We start from the raw sequence: 19980 nt of genomic DNA on the forward strand, positions 1-19980 counted from the left end.
TTGGCGTGGTTAAGGCATCACTCCTCCTACAGTGCTTAAGTTAAGGCCAAACACAACTGTTGAGACCCCTTTTAACAGAAATAAGGTCTCCATAAACAAGTTGATGGCTTTCACGATTAAAAGGGAAACTTTCACTGCTGAGGAGAAATGGTTTCTCAGAGGTACACAGTAAGATACTTGTTGGTATCATACTTTAGATGTATACCAGAAAATAATAAATGCTGCAGGCTCAGTGCTATATAAGACTATAATCTCTACAAGCTGCAATCCGGACCTTTCTAACATAGTTATGGAAGTCCATATGATGACATGCTACTGTTTTTCCTCCTTATTTTTGCATTGTTGAATCTTTGTTCTATAATGCATATACTTTATAAAAAATGCAGGACTACATAAAAAGAAGCATTAAGTGAAGCATTTTACCTCTTGAAAGATAAAAAAAATTAATTGTTGATAAATTTGTTTTAGAAATTGCTTTTCCACCACAAAAGGTCTATCTTCCAAATTTTCTTGATTAACCATCAGTCCAAACAAACTTCCACAGACTGATTTGCGTGTTACATGAGGACAGGAAGGAGAGACAATCAGATGTTGTTCATATCACTGTTAGACTGATGGCAGAGGCAGCTTTGCATGTGACCTGATCTACAAGAATAAGTAGGACTTATTAAGGAAAAGACCCACTACACAACCATAACAGCGCGACTCATGAAATTACACATGAAAAGTGTTACTTAGGGATGGAACACAGACAGATCTATGAATGCTCAAAGTACATAAAGGAGATGACGAGAAATGTCAGCAGCCAAGTATAATTCACTGAACAGAGCAGATGGCAAAAATAATTAGAGTCACCGATCAATAATGTTTTTGTTTTTTTTTTTTCAACCAAAGAACTCTATACAGTTTACACTGATAACATTCACAAGGAAAGAAGAAACGCTTTATTTCATAAAAATCGAACTGATGCAGGATGGTAAAGCTGTTACATAGAGGGGAATGTCTACACACACACACACACACTATATATATATATGTATATGTATATATGTATATATGTATATATATATATATATATATATATATATATATACATATATATATATATATATACATATACATAGCGTTTATATTACCTTGTCAAAATTTTACTACATCGAAGCAATAAATGTCGAACACAATTGATCGATGCAGTAAAATATCGAACGAGGATAAAAAAAATAAACAACAACAAAAAAAGGCATAAGCAGGGGGGCAAACCCCCCTGCACCCCCCACTACTTAAATATACCAACTCTGAGACCGCACTACATTGAGGTAAATGGAAATCTCCCCCTAAAGAGATTTCCGTTTACCTGGCCGATATTCTTCACTTTCAATATTGTCAGCTTGTGACAATATAATATAGCTCCTATATATATATATATATATATATATATATATATATATATATATATATATATATATATATATATATACATACATATAGACAGATGGAGCTCTAGAGTAGCTGGGTGGGGCTAAGTATCTTACCACTACTGAACTTATCAAGGGTTACTGGTAAGTGCCCTTGACTCCCAGTACTAGAGAGAAGTCAGCCTTTGTGACTCCTTTTGGCTTGTATGAGTTCACAAAAATGCCCTTTGGGATGACTTTCCAGAGGCTGGTAGAATGTATCCTAGTAGGAGCAGGAGATTTTGCCCTTCCTTACCTAGACATTGCCATTCCTGTCAAGAACATCTTCAGCATGTCAGAGAGGTGCTGGGCAGACTACAGAGGGCAGCACTGACCATTAAGCCCAGCAAATGTCAGGTGGGTATGGCAGAGGTCTCCTACCTGGGACACAGTGTGGAGAGTGGTAAGATCAGGCCAGAAGCTGCCAAAGTGGAAGCCGTTCATGCATGGTCTACCCTTGTTAACAAAAAGCAGGTGAGGGCTTTCTTAGGGACAGTAGGGTACTACAGAATGTTTGTTGCTAGTTATAGTATCCCCTCACAGACCTGACAAGGAAAAACAGGCCAGATAAGGTAGTGTGGATCCCAGCATGTGAGCAGGTATTCCAGAAGCTTAAAAGAGCTTTGGGAGGACCCCCTCTGTTAGGCAGTCTAGATTACAGTAAATAATTTGTTGTGCAGGTGGCTGCTTCAAACCACGGGGTGTGTGATGTACTTAGCCAGGTTTCCTCAGAGGGAGAAGAGCACCCAGTGGTATATCTCAGTCATAGGCTCCAACCCAGGGAGGAATGCTAGGCAGCTGTAGAAAAGGAATGCCTAGCCATAGTGTGGGCACTGCAGAAACTTCAGCCTTATCTGTATGAAAGGAAATTCACTGTAGTTACAGACCACAATCCCTTAACACAGCTAAATTGAGCCAGCCAGCAAAATTCTAAGTTACGAAGGTGGAGCCTAGGGTTGCAAAGCAAATGATGATGGTGCAGCACTGCAGTGGGGTTAGCAATGCCAATGCAGATGAAATCTCAAGACGGGGAATGGGGTACGGTATTCCCAGATAGGCTCAACCCTCTCAAGCAACATTTCTCAAGGGGCACTTGAAAAACTAGCTTGAGTTTTCGGGGGGTGGGGGGGGGATTGTGATGCTGCCAGCTCAGCTATCTGGAATTTTGTAAATAATCCTATGTCATTTGCGAATATTGCTATATACTATTATTATGTTATGTACTGAGCTTCAAGAATGTAATCACATTGTACCCTACTGGAAAAGAACAGAAATGTATATAAACTATACACCTGTGCAAATGCATGTTTTAATAGTAAAAGCTTGAACATACAGAGTTAACTTGTCAAACGTCAAGAAAATAAGTTGGAATCAAAATGTTTTACGATTGTGTTATCTCGCAGTTTCAATGCAGCAAGCAGACACAATGTTTAGAGCTAGAAGTTTTTCTCTTGTCTTGAAAGTAATTTTAAATACTAGGTTTAAAATTTAAAGTGTTTTATTGCTTCCTAGCAGCTGCACATCTGAGAGGTATGTACTTCTCACACAGAGATGATAAAATTCTGTTGGTATCTGTTAGCCTGAGAACTGAAGGCAGGTGACAAAGAGTGACATCATCCAAGTTGACCCATCAGTAATGCTTGTTAGTAATTTAAGAACTCTCTCAGGGAAAGACTGGGCATTTTGCATCATGTCTTGGACCTAGAAACATCCAATCATCACCATCTGCATTTGCCTTGCTCTGTAAGTAAGTCATTTAGGGCATAGTATCTTTTAGATATTGCTAGAAATATAGTAAAGATTAGTTTAGATGTTTTCTGTATTTATTTGAGACTGTCCTGCAATGTTGTTTTAAAATATTCCCTGTGATTGTGAATTCTGCAGTTACTGCGTTGCTTTGAGTATTGTCTTGTTCTTTTATTATTTATTAGTAAATATATTTACACCTATCTTTGTTGCTGATATTTGAGAGACATATATAAGCTGTTAGAGGACTTGCATATGTATTTGGTGGCACTGTACAGGCCACTCCTAAATAGCCTTAGTCTTGGCCACACCATTTGGATAATACTAACATTACACAGTAGGATTGGTCACCCTTTGTAAGAGCCTTTAAGTAGCTGATAAGTAGGGGTTGGTGGTAATAACTACCTTACAGTCTGGGCAGAAGGGGTCATAGCTAGTAAACCTGTGCCAGCCTTCCCCAGGTGTGTGTGTGTGTGTGTGTGTGTATGTGTGTGTGTCAGCTACTTGGTCAGGGACATGAAGCACTGGTTGGACAGAGAGGGTGCTGGAGGTCTTGGCTTGACCGCTCAGCTAAGATCTTAACCCTATAGCTGTGCCAGTAGGGAGTCTTATTGGGGATCTGGAGAAAGAGGGAGAAACCAGTCCCAGACTGACTGTGATCTCTGTGTACTCTTAAGAAAAATTGTACTTTACTGTGTATGTACTTGTCATCCTCCCATTGTGTACGTCCCTCACTGTTGCCAATGGTTAGGATTGAGGCTCCTTGATTACTGGGCCAGTGCAGGTGCATCACAAAGGCAACAGAAATTGAGAGAGGAAGATGCAGACTGCAACTACTACTGATGTGATGTTGCATTCACTGCAACAGACAGTCCTGTCAGACAGGAACAGTACATAGTAGGGAATGAAGACAAAATGAGTGCATTTTGCTACCAGTTTATTTCTCTTTTTCCTTATCAGTACAGAATTAGCTACTACATTCTTAAATGCACAGTGCACCTTATGTTTACTAATACTGTACCAGTTGCCTTAAAGTAATAAAAACACTTGGATATGTGTAACGGTGAAGGAGCATGAAGTAATGCTTAGCTGGAAGCAAAAAATGCTGAGCTTGTTTTATGCATTACACACTACTGCAGCACAGTGAGGTAAGAAGGGACTGGGAAATTATGCTACAGTAGTTATGCGTATTAGTGTGGAAAGAAAAATATATGGCACAGCATTCAGACAATACAAGGGGAAGAAGGAAAAGTGTATGATGGGTTGATTTTGTAGAATAAAAGCCGTATGACAACAAAGTAGATAAAACAATGGAAAATAGAAGACAGGCAGCATTAGAGGGAGATAAGGTATGAGGAGGAGGTGGTAGACAACTGATGGAAAAAGTAAGCCATTAGGCTAGAATGAGACTCTGTGGAGATTAAGATTGAAGCAAAAACACAGTTGACAAAGATGCTTTCTCTACAAGGCTTGTCTATTGGCTGAGCACTGGTGTCTCTACATGTATTTTTAACTGAAGGATTAAGATCTCTAGCCCAGCTGGGTGAAGATGGTAATGGAGAAGTGTGTATGTTAGGGGTAGTCCAAACCACAACATACAACATATGTACTATATACCAAGCAACTAAAAGGGAAATGTAGTTAGCAAAACCAAGAGGAAAGGGGATAGACACAGACATAGTACTGCTGGAGAAAATGAAAATGGATAAGAGATGAGGTGGAAAATAAAGTGGGAGTAATGCGAAATTAATTGAATGTTGCACAAAAAAGGGAAAGGGTATATGGTGTTGGTGCCAAACATTAGAAGAAAGGCTAGAGGTTGTTAAACAATGTGGGAAAGAATGTTGGAGCTATTAAATGGAGAAAGTATGAGGAGGTGAAGAGACAGCAGGCTGCCACAGCTGAAACAGAGATAACCCTAGATTATGGCAAACAGGCAGGGAAGAGTATAGGAAGAACATGAAAAGCTGAGAGAGACTTCAATGTGGCACAGGAAAGTAGACTGAGAAAATAGACAAGAAAGCGCTGAAGGAGATGAGAGATTGAGGACTGGCTAAGGTGAAATGTTATGAAGGTTGGTGGTGGGGATATGTTAATAAGGAATGAAAGCAGGTTTAGATGTAGAAATGAATTCCACTTATGTCAGATGAGGGCAAAGGATGTATAGGTAGGGGAAAGAGACATTTAGGTTCATAGAGTAGTACTAGGCTAACTACCCTTGTGGGCCATTTCAAGCCTAACTAATTACCCCATGTGAGAATCAAACCCCGCACCTTGTTTTGGAAAGCATTTTTGATAATGAGTTTGAAACATGCATTGGTATGGACAAGAAGGGAATGAACAGAGAAGAATAGCTGAGAGTGAAGTTTTCAAGTTCATAACAGATGAATAAGAAGCAGAATAAGGAAAGGCAGTGACAGAATGCAATGAAGACCATCTGAAAAGAGAAGTTATGTACTCACCATAACATTCCATGTTTGTTGTCCTTGATCTCGGCTTCCTTCTTGCTGTTTGGGTTCTGAGCTGACCCTTGGCTCTGACTCAGCCGTATACTATAGCTTGAGCTTTTACTGGCTCGAGGCTAGCCCCTATCCCAGCATGCCTAGCAGTAGTTACCCAGATCTCATTTGTGATAACCCAGTACTAGACCATACAGTTAGAAAAAGTATACTATATTTTACATATCAGAGGACACCTACGTATAAAGGTGTAAACCACCCGGAAGAGTAAGAAGGGGAGACTAGGACTACTTAAACAGTATGGTAAAAAAACTCAACCAGTATAACCAATAAAAAGCAAGGAATTCCTCTCGATCCTACAGGAAGGAGGAAGGAGGGTGGCACGCAAGAAGGAAAGCAAGATCAAGGACAACAAACATGAAACGTTATGGAGAGTGCATAACTTTTTTATGTTATGTTATCCGTATCTCGCCTTCATTCTTGCTGTTTGGGACAGCGTCCTCAGCACCTGATTCTTGGGTGGCTCACTGGAAAAAAACTCTTCAGGACCGTGGAACCAAAGGATGCCCTGTTCTGGGAGGCCACATCTACTTTGTAATGAGTGATAAAGGTATGAGGATTAGCCCATGTAGCTGCTGCACAGATCGAATCCAAAGGCGGTCTGGCTTGAAAAGCAATAGAGGTAGCCAAGGCTCTTGTTGACTGTCCTTTAATTTCCCTGGAAGTTTTTGTTTAAGCAAATCATAGACATGTTTTATACTGTCTGAAAACCACTTAGATAAAGTCACCTTTGAGACCGTACAACCTTTTTTATTGTCCGCAAAGGATATGAACAATTGGTCAGATTTTTTAAAGTCCTTGGTCCTTTGTAAATAGAAATGTAATGGTCTATGAACGTACAATTGATGAAGCTTATACTCTGCCTTGTTGCCATGATTGGGGAAGAAAATAGGAAGCTCTATGGATTGATTCAAATTGTAATCAGAACATACCTTGGGTAAGAAAGAGGGGTTGGTTCTGAGAGAAACCCAATCTTTATAGAAAATCAAGTGCGGGGGATGAATAGATAAGGCCTGTAATTCTGAAACCCTTCTAGCTGAGGTAATTGCAAACAAGAAAAAGGTCTTCCAAGTCAGAAATTTGAGCGGACAAGAAGCAGATGGTTCAAAGGGGGGAAGAATCAGAGCATCTAAAACTAAATTTAGATCCCGGGGGAGAGAGGTTCTCTTAATGGAGGTCTTAAGAGGGTAGCACCTCTTAGGAATGCTTTACATACCCTATGGGACATGATACTGGACCCCATTTCTCCCGTATGGAAATTAGAAATGGCAGCTAGCTGAACCTGGATAGTAGCTGCAGCTGCTCCTCGCTCAAAAGTTTCAGCAAGAAATTCGAGAATCTTTGAAATGGGTGCAGTAAAGGGATCAACCTGATTTTTGCCTCCTCCAACAAGAGAACCTCTTCCATATACTAGCATAAAGTTTCCTAGTAGTGGGTTTATGGGAAAAAATCAAAATGTCTCTACCAAGAACCGAATGCTCACCAACAGTATACAAGAGGAGAAGATAGCACGAATCAATATGGAGATGTTGTATCCAAAACCAAATTCAAACCACGAATTGCAGATGTGCTGAAACGAGGCCAATAAATGCTCCAAAAGTACAACAAGATTGTTTATTGAATAAAACAACAATGCGTCTCAAACAACAGTGCATCGACCTAGGTTTCGTCCGTCTCCACGGACTTCTTCAGAACACTGTAGCATAAAAAACAACATGCTTAAATAATCACCTTGATCCCATTAAACAACCTGTCAACTGCTTGATTGCATAATGAGATGAATGCTTAATTAAATTAAAATAAAATAAAATTTAAAATTTAAACAGGCATGGACAAAACAGATTGACCTTGAGGTATAAATAATAACACATAAGATATACATAACAATGCCTCCTATAGCGAAATATATCGAAATATATCCACTGTGTATAATTAAATCAATGAACCACGTGGATAAATATATATCATAAAAATATATATATATATAAAATATATATCTTAAAATTAAAAATACATGTGAATGCATGTAAAGATGTAAATATAAATATAATAATTAATAAATATATAAATAATTGAATAAACTCTTAGTGTGATGTAAACATGTAAATGTTTATACAGGGAGGTATTAGTAATAAATAAATAAATATATATATATATCTCATCTTAATGTACTTATTTGTTTATTAAATATGTTAAGATATATAAAATGAATTAAAATGGCCGTATTGTGAACATATGAATGTGTCTTATAAAGATTGTCATATAAATTGATAAAAAATAATATAATGTTTAAGTACATGGATATATGTGAATGAATATACCACATTAACTACCTTTAATACTGTGTAACCATAATATGGGTTTTATGCTAATATATTCATTCAACCCAGGATACTGGTGGGCATTCAATAAAATTTGCATTCTTAACTCCATTATGTCAAAGTTAAATTTGGTAACTTTACCTTGCTGATCCACATATTGGTGGAATATACCAAAAAACTTAAAATGGTGACTATTGAACTGATTTATATGTCTGGCTAAGGCGTTGGTTAACTTTCCGTTTTTAATATCCGATATGTGTTCTTTAATCCTATCCCTCATACGCCTATTAGTTTTCCCAACATAAAAACTTTCGCAGTGTTGACATACTGCAATATAAACAATATTTCGTGTATAACAATTAATATGTTGGTGTATCCTAACAATATGTCTATTAACTGTCACCATTTTATCAATATTGATTACATGTTTACATACAGAACACCTTCCACATTTAAAATTACCCATAGGTTTATTAGAAAACTTCACAGCCCCAGCATTTAGACCTTCAAACAACTCCTTAAATGATGTATCTTTCCTGAAAATGTATGTAATACTTCCTTTGAAAAGTTCCCCCATTGTGTTATCCAATTTTATGAAGTTCCAGTTCTTTTTAATAATGCTTTTAATGACCTCAAAAGTGTCATTAAAAGTGGTGATAAATAAAGGTGTTCTATTACATGCAAATCGCTTGTTACCAATGTTTTTAGTTTGATTACTACTAATGGACATACCCACAGTATCATTCAATAAGGCTTTATAAAAGCCGTTCTCCCTTTTATTTATAACCTCATTGGCAATGCTACTACAAAATTCAGTCGGGTAGCCCCGATTCAAAAAAGTGAAATAATGAATTTTAATTCTTTGTGAAAATCCACCTCCTCACTAACCATTCTGGCTGCTCTAACCAGCTGGCCTTTGACCACAGCCTTCTTCTGGTGGTCGGGGTGCCAGCTGTCATAGTGTAAATAAGAGTTTGAGAAGGTGGGTTTTCTATATATGTTAGATGTTAACTTGTTTTTGCTAGTGTCAAAAGATAATTTAATGTCCAAATAACTTATACTCTACTGACTTACATTATATGTAAATTTCAAAAACCATACACTACTATCTAGATACTCAATGAAGGCCTTTAATCCTGCCTGTTCACCGTTCCAAATAATAAATAAATCATCTAAAAATCGGCCATAAAATTGAACACATAATTTAAATCCCAGTATGTTAATACAAAGTTTGCAAAACTGGGGGCGCAAGCTGCCCCCATGGCAACTCCACTCTTTTGTTTAAAATAGGCGCCTTCAAAATATAAAAAATTATTTTTCAACACGATCCCCATGAGTTTAGTCAATACATTAATTTTGTTTTGATCATATAAATTCGTGTAAAATAACTGTTCTTCTAACCACTCCAGCCCCTTGTCGTGGGGAATGACCGTAAACAAATTGCAAACATCCATAGTAATAAATGTATCTCCCGGATTGAATACAATGGAGTTAATTTTGGCTAAAAAATCCCATGAGTCCTTTAGTATATGTGCAAAATATTCTATGCCAGGTTTTAAATAATGATCTAAATATTGGCTTATAAAATGTGTTTTGCTACGTTTGCCATCCACAATGGCTCTGAACTGTAAATTATTCAAGCCTTTATGTATTTTGGGGATGCCAAAAATACCACTAATGACTGGATATTCATTCTGTAAAAAACGCCAATCCTGTTCATCTAGTTCACCCTGATGTAACATGTCATATAATGTTGTATCTATTCTTTTATGAGCTATGTTAATTTCATTCTTACTAATTTCCGCATATGTGTCTCCCGTCAAGAGGGCATTCATACAAGTTACATAATCCTGATAGTCAACAATGACTACTCCACTGCCCTTGTCAGGTTTCATAATTCTAATGCTTTTAGTTGACAGAATTCTTTTTAAAGTGGCTTCCTCCTTTTTAGTCATATTGTTATTATACTTTGTATGGTATTTTGTAAAAACATCCCTAATGTCATTTTCCGTTACTTTTTCAAAAAAGGCCACCTTCTCGTGCATGGGTGGATTAAACGTACTTGGTTTAGACAAACTATGTTTACCATGTATGTTTATGTCGCAAGGGTTATCTTGGTACATAATTTTTAAATTTAATTTCCTAGTGAATAATTTTAAATCAACAATTGTATTCACTATATTCCCTCTCCTACATGGAACAAAACTAAAACCCTTTGAAAACAGGTTAACACAATCACTATCAAAAGCCTGACTTGTATAATTATATAGTGTAAAATCACCCTTATCATTTACCACAATATTAGGTTGAGAAAACAAACCACATTCCCCTTCATGGTCAAAACCACTATCAGGTGTTGTATGCTCATTCAAATCCACAACAGCTTCTTCATGTAGTAAACTAGACAAACCTGTACAGTTATTGCACATAATATTGCACACAAAACTCATGTCTCGCTCATTTAAAAAACTGGTATTGCATATTAATGATTGTCCATCATACTGATGTAAAGTTAAATCACTAATTGAAACATTACTGTCCATAAGATCCATAGTCGTCCGTTGATTTATTGCACTCGTAGTGTTATCCGTCTGATCGTCTAATACCCCAACGTTAGATATATTGTCCATGTTTAAAAAATTACTAAACATATTATCAGCCAAACTACTATTACATGTAACATTTTCTGTGAAATTAATGTCTTTAAAAACCAAAGGTGCGATGTTATTACTAGCATCCGTTTTTATCGAATCACAACTAAGAGTTGAAAGCGTATGGGAGTGCTTACCAAGTACCTTTTCATGGTGGACGCCATCGGCTACTTGCGCACCCCCCACGCGGTTTTTTGAAAATTCACTTTTTTGTAGTAATCCGGATCCCTCCTCGGCCGTGCGCCTGTATTTTCAAAATCGTCATTATCCTCGAAAACATATTGTCCTCTCAGTCTTTTGGATCTTCTGAGTCCATCAGCATTACCCGGACTACCATGTTGTCGTTGTACATATTCTTCCGGTTGAGGAGGGGAAGTGATGTCATCCGAGTACATCCAGACGGCCAATACTATCGATCGTTTTATTCTTTCCATAATGTATACAATGTGACTTAGGGTACACCCTGCCAGATGCATAAATCTTAGTATCCCTCTTAATTTTATTTTGTTTTTTATCATATATAATGTCACAGCTGTGTTCCACATCCTTGATGATGTTTGCATAATTTGTATAGTATTGGTCAAACAAAAGATCCTGGCTGATGTTGTTATTCAGTTCTTCTATCTCAGATAATAGGGATTCAATTTTTCTGTCATTAAATTTGATCATAATTTCCAATATTGCCAAACCGGTCTTGTTAAATAGTTCATGTAACTCTGTTAACATATCTGGTTCACGCGCACTGCCATTAGGGTATCTCCATAATCTGAGACCTTTGGGTACTAACCCTAATTCAATATTCTTACGCAAATATCCATTTTCCATTTGCGTACGCTTTAACTTAAACAGTTTCACTTCAAATTGTTTAAGTAACTCCCTCATATTTCCCAGGCCAAAGGAATGGGAACCATATCTGATGAGGCCAGTAAGGGGCAATGAGGATTAACTTGCAACCCATTAACTGTGCTTTCTGAAGAACCTTGGGGATCAGGGGAAAGGGTGGAAAGGTATAAAGCAGTCCCAGGGGCCAATCATGAACAAGTGCATCCCTGGGTGACTGTCCCAGTGGTGGGACTAGGGCAAAGTAGCTGCTGCATTTGCTGCTGAGGGGGGGTGGCAAACAGATCACAGCATGGCTGGCCCCATTTGCAAAAAATCAAGTTGGCAACTTCCTGCTTCAGGGACCACTCGTGAGGCATCAGAATAGCCCAGCTGAGCTTGTCTGCTATCACGTTGGATTTCCCCGGAATGTGCATTGCAACCAGAAAGCGTTGGGAAGACATTGACCATTTCCAAACTCTTAGAGCCTCTCCACACAAGGGGTAAGACATGGTTCCACCCAGTTTGTTGATATACCATACTACTGGCATATTGTCTGTGTGAAATGCTATAGTCCCTGAAGGTAGAGAGCCCTGAAGTGCTTGCAACATCAGAAGCACTTCTCTCATCTCCAGACCATTGGTGTGCAAGTGGTACTCTCATCTCCAGACCATTGGTGTGCAAGTGGTACTCGTGTTCCTGCTAAGTCCCTTGAACAGTCTGTCCCAGACAATGCCCACCCCCCACCCTATCTGGGAAGTGTCTGTGGTCACTGTGGCTACAGGTTGGGGGTTAGAAACGGCCTGCCTATTGTTACCATAGGGGAGTGAAGCCACCACTCCAGATCCTTTTTGCAGGATTCCGTGATCAGAATCTGATGTGACATGGGTAAATCCTGGAATGACCATTGTGCAGAGAGGAGCCACTGCAGAATTCTCATGTGGAAGCGAGCCATAGGGACCAGACTGATTGCCGTAAAATCCAGAACCTTGAGGATAAATCTTGCCTGAACTCTCATTTTTGTCAATTGCATTGCAACTTGGTGAGGATCGTTAATACTCTTTCTTGAGGCAGCTCTGCTATCATAGCCTTTGTGTCTAAATCTGCCCCTATAAAGGTAATATACTGACAAGACAATAAGGCAGACTTTTCTTAGTTCATAGTGACCCCTAGTTGAGAACAAAAGCGAATTGTGGACTCCCTTGCCCTGATTAGCTGATGCTCGGTGGTGGCATTAAGAAGCCAGTCATCTAGATATGGAAACATCTGGAATCCCAGACACCTCAGGTGAGCCGTAACTACTGCCATGCATTTGAACACCACGGAGGCTGTGGTGAGACCAAAGGGCAGTGCTCTTAACTGATAGTGACTGGCTCCCAATTGGAAGCATAGATATCTCCTTGACTGTCTGTCCATTTTTACGTGGTAGTATGCATCCTGGAGAATGACAGAGCACATCCAATTGTCCTGTCCCAGAAAGGGAAGAATGGACTGCAGTGTTACCATCCGGAACTTTGTTTTCCTTGACTGATTTGTTCAGCCTGTTGAAATCCAATATGGGTCTCCAGTCTCCTGTTTTTTTGGTGACTAAAAAGAACCTTGAGTTAGTTCAGGATCCGATTTGGTCTGCGGGGACTTCCTGGATGACTCTTTTTTAGCAACCTTTGAACTTCTAGGTTTGCTTGATCTCAAAGATTGGGTGGAAAATCTGGGATAGGATGTTGTCTTTTTGACAGGGGAAGTTGGGAGAAGGGTATATTGTAACCTCCAGATATTATCGATAGTACTCATGTATCTTCTGTGATTGTCTGCCAGGCTTTTGTGTACAAGGATAATCTCCCCACGACTGTCTCCAGAGTTGAACAGTCGGGCCACCCTTCAGGAGTGCTGGAAGGGCCTGCCAGAGAAGGTATCTCTGTCACCCTCATTCAGCGGACCCCCTCCACTGCGAGACTGGCATCTTCCATTGTTATTTCCACCTCTGACCCTGGGGGAAAAATCTCCACGTGTCAGGCAAAGCTCCCTGGGATTTCCGGAACCACTTCTTTCTGCTCTTCTGGCCCTTAGGATAAGGCCTAGATGGAGCATAAAAATATACTCCCATGACAGAGAGTTTTGCCATCCTTTTCACACCTGGTAATCTGAGGCCCAAATAAGGACGACCCGTCAAAGGGGTCATTGGTAAAGGAAGACTTGAAGGACTCTGCAAAATGACTAAGGTGCATCCAGGAATGTCTGTGTAAGGCCACCCCTGTGCCTGCCGCCCTGCTCGCCCCATCGGCTTTGGAAGAAATTAGCTGCATGGAGGAGTTAACCAACCAAGTCTAGGTCATAAGCTGAGAAGCCACCTTTTCCAGGGCTCCCGTAGCTGTAGGATCTTGTAAGGTATCTCCTAACTCTTTGAGGAGATCCCTTTGAAGCCTTGTAAAGTGGGACAAATAGTTTAGTGACCTGAGTGTAAAGGTCACTGAAGAAAACATATGCTTCCCGTATCTGTCCATCGCAAGAGACACTCTATTCGGCGAAAGGACCGATGAAGTTTCCGCTAATTCCTTCTTGGTGGCTGCTGCCACCACCATAGCATCAATGGGAACACCTTTGGATAAGAAGGCTCTGTCTTCAGGGGGTGTTATGAATTTATTGGGCCTCCACGGAACTGGTTTCATTGTGTCTGGAGAGCTCCAAACCTTCCGACTCACTACGTGCAATAGTGGGTCGAAAGGAGGAGGGTCAGGAACTGAATGCATCCAGGTACACTGACTTGTCTTCAGAAGGGGCAAGAGACTTCCAGTCACCCCTCTGTCTAAGAATTTCTAAGACATCTGAAAAGGAGACATCTTCAGAGGGGATCTGTAGGGAACCTTCTGAGTCATCCAAGTCTGTGTCTGATGTCAAGGACTCAGAGCAGTTCACATGCTTCCTCTTGGCAAGTCCTCTTCTGAGGGACCTCCTCAGAGGGATGCTCAGGGGAGGTTTTGTAAGAAGTGGGATCGCCCAATGGGGCATCCTGGAGCATGGATTCCCTACGCTTGGGGTGGAGGGGAGGTTCAGAGGCAGACACTGGCACTGAAGGCCAAAGACCCAGTGGAGCCAAGGGTGGAGCTGCCTCAGCAGACAGCACGCGTATCACCTCGAAGGCATCATGGTCCTGACCCAATAGAGTCTCCGGCTCCAAAAAAGTCTGAGACCTCCTCTGAACCGAGGGGGATGAATCCAAGGCCGATGTAGGATCTGAGCTGACCTGCACCGAAGCTCCGAGAGGGAGAGTAGAGTCGGACAAGGGTTCGATGCCGCTCACCCCCTCGGAGTCGATTCCTCAATAGAAGGGGGTATCGAGATCGGTGTGGTAGTTGGAACCTAAAGACCAGAGGTTACCGGAACCAATGGTTTCACCACTACGACTTCCATACACTCCGGCTCCGCGGTCAGAGGAGTTGGAGGAGGATTCGAGACAGGTGTTGGTTGGGCTGTCTGCACCATTTCTATCTGGGATGGGCCTAAAAGTATTTTAGCTAATGCTAGTGTCTTAAGAAGCCTCTTCACCACCCTCTCCACATCATCATAATACGAGAGGCTCCTGGATGACAGAGAGGAATGGGTTGAAGACCAGTGACTGCCTGCCACAGATTGTAATAAAGGAGACTGTGGAGCAGACAGCACTGGTTCCAAGGTAGGAGACCTAGATCGCTTATGAGACCTTTCTGACTCCGAAACAACAGATGGAGCCATAGATCAGTGTGTCTTGTCAGAACCGAAAGTCAGGTCTGACTTAGCTTGTAACTTGTCCTTCTCTTTTTACGATTCTGAAATCGGAGCCGAAGAGGATGAAGACTTGGGTTTTTCCAGTTTATGCTGGCTGAGTCCCCTCCATAGTAGCATCAAAGGGGCCCTTCAGTAACCCTCTTAAGATCAATTTGTTCTTTCTCTCCTGCAGGACTCATGAACTAAATTGCATGGCAAATAGAACTCGAATCCTGCAGGTGAACAGGCCCTAAACAATACACGCAACTCGTGTGCCCATCCGTAAGGGACATCTTTTGACAACACGAATCACACTTTTTGAAACCCAAAGGTTTAGATTCCTTGGCAATACCTTTCGACATAATATCGAACATCACTATCTGAAGATGGATGAAAAACACAGTACTAATAAGATAAACTAGCAAATACAGACCAAAAAAAAAATTTTTTTTTTTTACAGACAGGAAAGAAGAGACGGGGGAGAGCCTCTAATTTAAATGGTGAACTCCCCACCTAAGGAGAGCCTCTAACTTAAACAGCAATTCCTTAAAACTTAATAGATATTAAGGAAGGCAAGAAAAACAAAGAAACCTCTAAGTTAAACGGGTTTAGAAGAGGGGAAAGGGCCAGAGAGGAAAATTGATTAGTCCACAACAAAAGCAAGTCACTTGGACAGGCTAGGGAGAGGTAGAAATACGAAGGACAACTACTGTTAATAAGTTAGATAATATAAAAGCAAAAGTTTTTCCTTCAAAAATATAATAAAGAGAAAACACTTATCCTGAGCCAGTATCCACAATCTCAATGCTGCAAGCGGCAAATGAGATCTGGGCAACTACCGCTAGGCATGCTGGGATAGGGGCTAGCCTCCAGCTAGTAAAAGCTCTCATGCTATAGTATACAGCCAAGTTGGAGCCGAGGGTCAGCTCTGAGCCCAAACAGCAAGAACGAAGGCGACATACGGACAACATAACATGCTTTATTTACGCAAACAGTGAAGACAGAAGGAAAGAAAAATAAGAATGAGGAGATGGCAGAATGGCCTACAGAAAGAGATGGTGAAGGCAGACATAAGGGAAATGTGTTGAGAGCTTAAGGAAAGGAGCTCTAGGACAGACTGTTAAAGGACGCAAGATGACAGGGATGCATGGTGAATGGCTGTCAAATGGGGTAAACTACTAAGTTTAAGGGTGAAGGCCAGAGAAGTTAAGGCTGAGTGGATAAGGAAAAGGGAGATTAATGTAAGCATAACAGACAGCAGAAGAGTTTAAGCATGTATACATACCTGTTCAAAGAGGGAAGAAGCAGGTAGCAGTTAAAAAAAAAAAAAAAAAAAAAGGATATGCACAGCGTAGGGTGGAGATGCAATGGGAACATTTCAAAAAAGAGGTTTCAAGCAAATGAAGGAGGAAGACCTCTGTAAAATATTTTAAGATGAGTTACAGAAGCATTCGGAGAATGTATACAGCAAGGCATCTGAGGAAGATGCACACTATGTATTTTATAACATTAGGGGGGCACCTGTATCTCTCTGAGGATAGGTGAGCTGGATTTTCCTGGCACTGATAATTGCTACCAGGATTACTGAGGTATCTCTGGGAGCACCAGCAACAGAACTTAAAAGGGCACTTTGGTATATACGGAGTAGCTACAGCTCAGTCTAATATGAGATTATCAATAAAAGGACCATAGATGTTACTTTGCTAGGATACTGAGGTATAAATTTTGATTCAGTGTGAGATCCAGTAAATATATACCGAGTAAGGAAATATTTTTAACACTTGTGTAAGATTATTATTATTGAGAACTGTGATCGGGACTCTAGTCATAGTAATAGTCAACTTATTGTGTTTTCAAGGCATAAATTCCAAGAAACTCAAAATAAGAGTTTTAACTGGTGAGACCCAATCATAGTGCATGAATATCTATCTATGCCATGTACTACCAATTACAACAGAAAAAAAATGTGCAGCAGTGTGAAGCATTTTACTAGCTGTAAAAGTCTTTGAAAAATATTAAAGCAGTTAATGCTGTCTGACAGACAGCAGTCAAAAGACTTTAAAAGCTGTTAGACATTTTCTATGGCCGCACGTTTTGTTTATACGTGTGGCGGAGTGAAATTCTTAAAACTTTTAAAGCTGTTTTACCTTTTCATTGCTGGCTGGCACTATCCATTGTTAATCCACAACTCAACAGATGATTTTAACCGTGATTACGGGTGCTTAATAAAAGCAGGTTTCATATGTCAAAAAGGTACTTAAGAAATTTTCTCTTTTCTCCATTTCTGGGTAGAAGATAGATTACATTACTATCACTATTATCATTGTTGTTGTTATTATTTTTGCTATTATTGTTATTAGATTTAGTATCATTTCTACTAGGCTATATATAACTTAACAACAAATTCTGGCTGTAGCAAACCACTTCCAATAAGCTATTACCCATTTGCCACACAGTACTTATACTTAAGGACATTTTTACTTGCCACTGTCAGTTCTACAAAGATTCAAGTACCTACATTTAAAAAACAGAATTAGATATGTCATACATCTTTTAACTTAAGTTTATCATAAGTCTGTTCCCAATTTTATTAATGGTAAGTTTATTTGCAATAAACTTTTGAGCATTAGCATAACGTGCAATCATCTTGGTCTCGCCACAATTTATAAAGAATCACCTGTAAATAAAACCATTGGAAATTGTGTATTTACTCTATTTTACTTCAGAGTCTCAAGGCATGCATGTTTCTTTCACAAAAGATAGGATGCATATGATAGTCTATTGTTGCCTTCTTGTGACATGCTTTTAACCAAAAAACTGATTCTACAGATATGTAGAGTGCACCAAGACCTGTGTGCAATACATCTATTGTATTTAATACAACTTCCTCAACAAAAGTAAAACACAAGAAGATTAGATTCCCTTATAACACTGGAAAATAAAATAAATTTGGCACCGTGTAATATGCCAAAGGTTAGCAAAGAAATTCTATGCTGATTTATGTTCTATACAGTTAATACTACTGTCCATTAGTGCAGCATGTTGCATATATATTTTTATTCTTTTTTTAATTCAAGTCAGATAAGTTGATGATGACCCTCTCTTCCAACTAGTAGACTTATAGGACTTCACTTGTTTTGCTCTACAAATTTACTTGCCTAAGAGAAGACATAGAGAAATGATCCTACTCCTTTCTTACAGAGATGATTATCACACCTACAGCATGTCAACAAATGTTCACAGTAGCTTATTAACTCAATATTTAAGAGGGAGATGGAACACTACAGTACAGAGTCGATTATCAGAAGCGTCAGTTTTCAGAACCAGCCTTCCAAATTTTTTGGGTAGAAAAAATTCAAAGTCTGAATATGTAAATATTTTATGTATTTGCTTGAGCATGTTTTTTGAGCTTGTAGCCAGCTCGTGTGTGAAAAATAATCTTTATTGTCCACTGGAATCACTGAATGGTTGAAAAGTGTATTCCTGTATGCAGAAAAAAAACAAGATTTTAGAAGCTGCTTATCCGGTTCAATTATATATTTGATTATCCAAACCACCCAATTAGTTTGGATAATCGACTCTCTACTGTACGTTTGTTTTGTTAGTATAACAAGAAACTGCCAATGTATCTGAAAGTTTTGATGAATAAACTAGAAAGCTTCTTTGAAAAGGTTTCAGTGATTCCCCTTCCTGACCCAGAGACTCCCCAGACTCTGGAATAGACTACCCATACATGTCAAACAGAGCACCTCTTTGGCCCTCTTCAAAAGGAACCTTGATGATTGGATGGGAGATAGGAAATTCACCCCGGGGATCACGTCAGTCACCCTTCTAGACAGGGATCCAGGAAAGTAAATACTGTGGGAAGAAATAGCCAGGGAATTGTTATGGCTAGGCTTGTATAGGCCCTAGGGCCGATAGCCTAGTACCAACCTATGAACTGGACAGTAGTCATTCTGTGCCCACAGATAATCTCAACCTGGCCAAAGCATCTAACACTAAACACCCCCCCCCCACCATGCTGGTATTATCAAAAAAATTAGACATGTTTAATGTAAACTCATACAGTGTCTGCTAGACCGCAAACTGGCTATCCAGCAGATACCAACTAGTAAAAAGTTGCTGATTCCTCTGTAAATGTAAAATTGTAATTAGTGGGCTGTCACAAGGATCAGTTCTGGACCCTCTCCTGCTCAGCATTTATTCTGCAGATAATATCCCAGAAGTGTAAATTTGATGAAACAAAATAGACCCATATATATATATATATATATATATATATATATATATATATATATATATATATATAGATATGTGTGTGTGTGTGTGTGTGTGTGTGTGTGTGTGAGAGACTGTATACATAGTACACCAAAGTTAATATATCTATGAAAGGGGCTATAAAGATGGGCTATGTCTTAGGAGCAAGTAATTATGCTGCCACCCTTAATAGGCAGAATTTACTCAAATATAAGGATAAGCATCAGGGCACTGGCAATGTCATATGTTTTGCAACTACATATGGCAGGAACACCAATACATTGATGGATAGTGTACGGAGACACTGGAATATACTATTGGCTGACAACACCCTTTCACAATTTCCTGGGGATACATGTCACTTTTCGTTTCGTAAAAGCAATAACCTGGGTTCACATTTGAGCCATTACAAATAGCCAAGTAGGTCCACATCTACAGATAGTACCCAAACAACACTCTCAGGGGATAGACT

At 39.5% G+C, this 19980-nt stretch overlaps 1 protein-coding gene across 1 annotated transcript in view; it reads right to left on the bottom strand.

The window, feature by feature from the left end:
• BNC2 (basonuclin 2) overlaps window positions 1–19980 on the bottom strand; it is a 2846732-nt gene that overhangs the window by 1278264 nt on the left and 1548488 nt on the right. The window lies entirely within an intron of this gene.

Source organism: Protopterus annectens, chromosome 2.part0 (assembly GCF_019279795.1).
Source record: "Protopterus annectens isolate FY-2018-M chromosome 2.part0, PAN1.0, whole genome shotgun sequence".
Lineage (NCBI taxonomy): Eukaryota > Metazoa > Chordata > Ceratodontiformes > Protopteridae > Protopterus > Protopterus annectens.